We start from the raw sequence: 5,364 nt of genomic DNA, 5'->3' as shown, positions 1-5,364 counted from the left end.
TTCTTCTTCTTCTTCTTCTTCTTCTTCTTCTTCTTCTTCTTCTTCTTCTTCTTCTTCTTCTTCTTCTTCTTCTTCTTCTTCTTCTTCTTCTATCATTTTTATGGTGATTCAGATGGAAGCTGTTCCTTTTGATGTTGGTTCCAGTCTTTCAGGTTGTTCCTATCTGCTTTATAACATTCATAGTACTAATCTTTTAAGATGGGGTAGGGGATGATGGCAAAGTTTAGTTATGTCCTCAAGAAAAAGTCTTGGTGAAAAATAAATGTTCTTTAGTTATATTTTAAAAAACTGATGGAAATTATTAGTACAATAATCTCAGCCATCCTGTATACATACTTGCCTGTCTTTTCCCTTCCTTTTTTCCTGTTTTTTCTCATTTCTCTCATCTTTGTTGTTTAATCCTTAGTTTCAGTTTCTCTATGTTTTACTAAATCTATTATACTTTTCAGGTTTTATTTATTCTTTCAGGTTCTTATAAGTGAGACAATGTGATATTTACACATGTGGGTCTGATTTTATTTTACTTATGAATATAGTGTCTAGTTGCATTCACTTACCTATAAAGTCTTTGAGTTTGTCTTTCTTTATAGCTGAGTAAACTACGACATCATTTTTATCCATTCTTCAGGTGATGGGAATTTTGATTGTTTCCAAGATTTGGCTATGACAATTGATGCTTATAAACATGGGTGCACACACATCATATATTGTATCATGTTTTCAGTTCTTTTGGGAAAATACTCAGAATGGGAATGGCTAGTTGGAATGGAAACTCCAGTCCTAGTTTATTGAGGAGTCTGAACAAAGATTTCCATAGTGGTTCTACCAGTCTACATTCCACCAATAGAGGAGAAGCATTCCTTTTTCCCCACAGGTTCTCCAGGATTTACGGTGAGTTGATTTCTTTATGATAGCCATTCTTTCTGAGGTGAGATGGTATCTCAATATTGTTTTAATTTGCATTGCTCAAATGGCCAATTCTGTGGAACATTTTTTCATGCTTTTACTTGCTACTCATATTTATTCTTCTAAGAAGTATGTATTCATCTCAGATGCTCATTTTTGGATTGGGTCTTTAAATTTTGGGGCCTTAACTTTTTTAGTTCTTCATATATTCTAGATAGAAGATCTTTCTCTGAGTGATTATTGGCTAAGACTTTTCCCCCAATTTTTGGTTTGTCTTCACTCTTTTGATAATTTATTTTGACAGGCAGAAACTTCTTAATAATATGAGATCCCAGTTGTTGATTCTTTGCAGTATTTTCCTGTGCCTTTGGTTTTTGTTCATGAACTTTCTACCTACCCCTATATCTTCAAGATTTCCACCTACTTTGTCTTCCAGAAGATTTAGTGTTTCTACTTTAATGTTTAGATCTTTAATCCATTTTGACTTTAGTTTAGTGTATGGCAGTAGATTTGAGTTTAGTTTTAGTTTTTGGCATGTGGAGAGCCAGTTTTTCCAGCACCATTTTTATTTTATTTATTTTTTTTCAAAGTTTTATTGATAAACAGATAGCAATGAGACAGTTTCAAATCAAATCGGAAGTACAGTTTCAACAAATAATACACTGCATATATTCTTCTTAGTGGTCGATTGCTGTACAAGATGCAGACTTGTGATCCTATTTACAAACACCATTAGAACAAATCATTTTATTCATTAAGAGAATGCAACTATATATCTATCCCAACCTCTTTGAATACACAGATACAAAATGGACATTCATTGGTATGCCCCATTTTTCTAAGTTCCGTTATTGAATATTATAGGTGTGTAAACTCAGCAAAATATTCTAAAAGAGTCCAGTAGCCCATAATAGCATTGGGTCTTCTGTTTAACTGGCAATGTCAGAAATTGTTGACCTGAGTCCCCCACAGCTCAACTTAACAGCATGGCTTTACTTCCTATATTTCCTCTTCATACTTTTCTGCTGGATGGTTAAGACCAAGGTAAAGCAGGACCTATGCAAGAAGAGTTGTAGCTTTTTGGTCTGAGAAGGTCAGTGAAATGCCCTCAGGATTTGTCCTGAGATCCTGTACCTCAGATTGTAGAACCTTTGTCAGTGCAGCCATGTGAATGAGTCACGGCCATTGTTTGGCCAATGTGCTCTCTGTGAAAGCCTGAAAGAGTGTCTTCTCCCCATGTGACTCCTTAGGCCCACTCTATGTCATCGATCACTTTCCTCTTTGGCCCCATAATCTTCTTGATCAGAAAATTTGGGACACTACCGAGGTACATGACGTTATAGTACAAGTTCTCATATGTCCTGAGTCTTACTTGACCTTAGAAGACTAGGGCCAAAATGTTGGCTTTCCTTGTATCCCTCCTTTTTCTCTAATTTTGGTCTGCAAACTTAGGTTGTTAACCATCCAGAAGACAAGCTTATTGTTATTATCAAACGATTTAGGCTATCAAGCTTAACCTCACTATCTCACTGCATTTCAGACATCTTTGGCATAATAAGGAACAGGTATTTTTCATCAAGTATTGATATGTTGAACTTTAAGTCCCTACATAATATGATAAAAAACATTTAAAAATTAGATTATATTTTAAAAATAGGATAAAGAATTCTATGCTTCTCATGTTTGCACATAAGTCCAAAAATCTCACCATATACAACCTTGAAGCAGGACAGTCCCACAATATTCCTTTTCCTGTCTCTTGCTTTCATTCACCACCCCCTTCTTCTTGAACATCCACCTACCCGAGAGACATCTTAGCAGTAACCAGCACCATTTTTAGAGAGGCTGTCTTTCTTCCAGTGAACATGTTTGGCCCCTTTGTCAAAGATAAAATGACTGAGTGTGTTAATAGTTGCATCTGCATCTTCTAATCTGTTCCATTGTTCTTTGGGTCTTTTTTTTTCCAGTACCAGGCTGATTTTATCATAGTAGGTTTGTAGTATAATTTCAGGTCAGGGATTGCAATGCCTCCTGCCTTGCTTTTGTTGGCCAGGATTGCCTTTGCTATTCTAGGTCTTTTTTCTGGGTCCAAAGAAATTTAAGGATATTTTCTCTAGCTCTATGAGGTAGGTTAATGTTATTTTGATAGGGATTATATTAAATCTGTATAACAATTTTGGGAGTATGGCCATTTTCACAATGTCAATTCTTCTTATCCAGGAGAAAGTAATATCTTTCCATTTTCTGAAATCCTCTATGATCTCTTTTTTCCAAGTTTTATAATTTTCATTATACAGATCTTTTATTTCCTTTGTTAGATTAATCCCTAAATATTTCATTTTTTGGATGCTGTTGTTAAGGGTATTGTTTCTTTAATCTCTTTCTCAGTGAGTTTGTTATTTGTATAGAAGAATGATGTTGGTTTTTAGGTACTGACTTTGTGTCCTGCTATGCTACCGAATTTATTAATTCTAGGAGTTTCTTGGTGGAATTTTTGGATCTTTCAATAGAGTATCATGTCATTGGCAAAATAATGATAATTTTACTTCTTCTTTACCTATTCTTATTCCTTTTTATTTCTCTCTCTTATCTAATGGCTCTAGCTAATGATTCCAGAACTTTATTGAACAGGAGTAGTGGTAGAGGGCATCCTTGTCTTATACCTGATTTGAGAGCAAAAGCTTTCAATTTTTCCCCATTTAGAATTATGTTGGCTGTTGCTTTGTCATAGATGTCTTTTATCAAATTGAGGTATAGGTCATCTATTCCAATTTTCTGCAGGGCTTTGATAGTGAATGAGTGTTGAACTTTGTGAAACGCCTTTTCTGCATTGATTGAGATGATCATGTCGTTTTTGTTTTTGGCTCTGATAATATAATGTATTACATTTATAGATTAGTGTATGTTGAACCATGCTTATATCCCTGGGATGAATCCTAACTGGTCATAATGTATAATCTTCTTGATGATTTTCTGTATTCTATTTACTAGTATTTTACTGAAGATTTTTTGCATCTATGTTCATGGGGGAGATGGGCCTTTAATTCTCTTTTTTGGTTGATTCTTTTTCTGGTTTATAATACTTGCCTCCAGGAAAGATGTTGGGAGTATTACTTCCTTTTCAATTTCATTGAAGAGTTTGAGGAGTATTGAGATTATATATTCTCTAAATTGCTTGTTGAATTCAGCTGTGAATCCATCAGGACCTGGGCTTTTCTTTGTCAGTAAGTTGTTTTTTTTTGTTGTTTTTTTTTTAACCACATTTTCAATTTTATTGGATGTTATTGGGTTATTCAGAGTTTTTATATCTTCTTGATTCAGTTTTGGTAATTTGTACCTATTTAGGAATCTGTTCATTTCTTCTGTGTCTTCAATTCTGTGACAGCAAATATTTTCAAAATAGCTATTTGTGATCCTCGGAATTTCTACAAGGTCTGTAGTAATTTTGCTCTTTTCATTCCTATTTTTTGAATTTGAGCTTTTTCTTTCCTTTTTCTGATGAGGTTAGCTAGGGATTCATCAATTTTGTTTAATCTTTCAAAGAACCAGCTTTTTAATTCATTAATTCTTTATACCATTTTCTTTGTCTCAATTGCATTAATTTCTGCTCTAATTTTATGATTTCCTCCTGTCTTTGGGCTCTGGGCTTGGTTTGATCTTCTTTTTCTAGACACTTGAGATACAGCATTAGAGTATTTATTTGTTCCCATCCTGTTTTCCTAATGTGTGAGTTCACCCCTACAAATTTCCATCTAAGAACTGCTTTCATTGCATCCCACAAATTCCAATAAGTTATGGTTGAATTTTCGTTGGATTGCAGATATTGTTTAATTTCCTCTGTAACCCAATGGTTATTGTTGAGGGTATTATTTAGTTTCCATGTGTTTATGGGGTTTCTGTGATTTCTTTTGTCATTTATTTCCAGTTTCATTGCACTGTGGTTAGATAATATTCATAGGATAATTTCTGTTTACTTTCATATACTTAAGCATGACCTATGGACTAGTATGTGTTCTATTTTAGAAAATGTCCCATGTGCAACTGAAAAGAATGTTTATTCAGATGTTGTTGGGTGGAAAACTCTGTATATGTCCACTTGTTCAAAGGTCTGGTTCAGTTCTGCTAACTCTTTGCTTACTTTTTGTCTAATTTACCTATCTTTTTGGGATAAGGAGGTGTTAAGATCTTCTGTTAAGATTGTGGTATTGGATGTTAGACTTTTTATGTCCATTAAAGTTTCTCTTATATAGTTGGGTGCTCCCATGTTTGGTATATACATATTTATGATTGTTACTTCTTCCTCTTGTATTTTTCTCCTAACCAGTATGTAGTGGCCTTCTTTATTTCATTTGATCATTCTTGGCTTGAAGTTCAGATTGTCTGTGTACAGGATTGCTACCCTGCTTTTTTTCTGAGGTCCTGGGGCATTTAGTATTGTTTTCCAACCTTTGACTTTCA

The sequence above is a fragment of the Octodon degus genome, unplaced genomic scaffold (genome assembly GCF_000260255.1).
Source record: "Octodon degus isolate 3935 unplaced genomic scaffold, OctDeg1.0 scaffold00229, whole genome shotgun sequence".
Taxonomy (NCBI): domain Eukaryota; kingdom Metazoa; phylum Chordata; class Mammalia; order Rodentia; family Octodontidae; genus Octodon; species Octodon degus.
The sequence above is the reverse complement of the archived record's forward strand: the minus strand, read 5'-3'. Positions refer to the sequence as shown.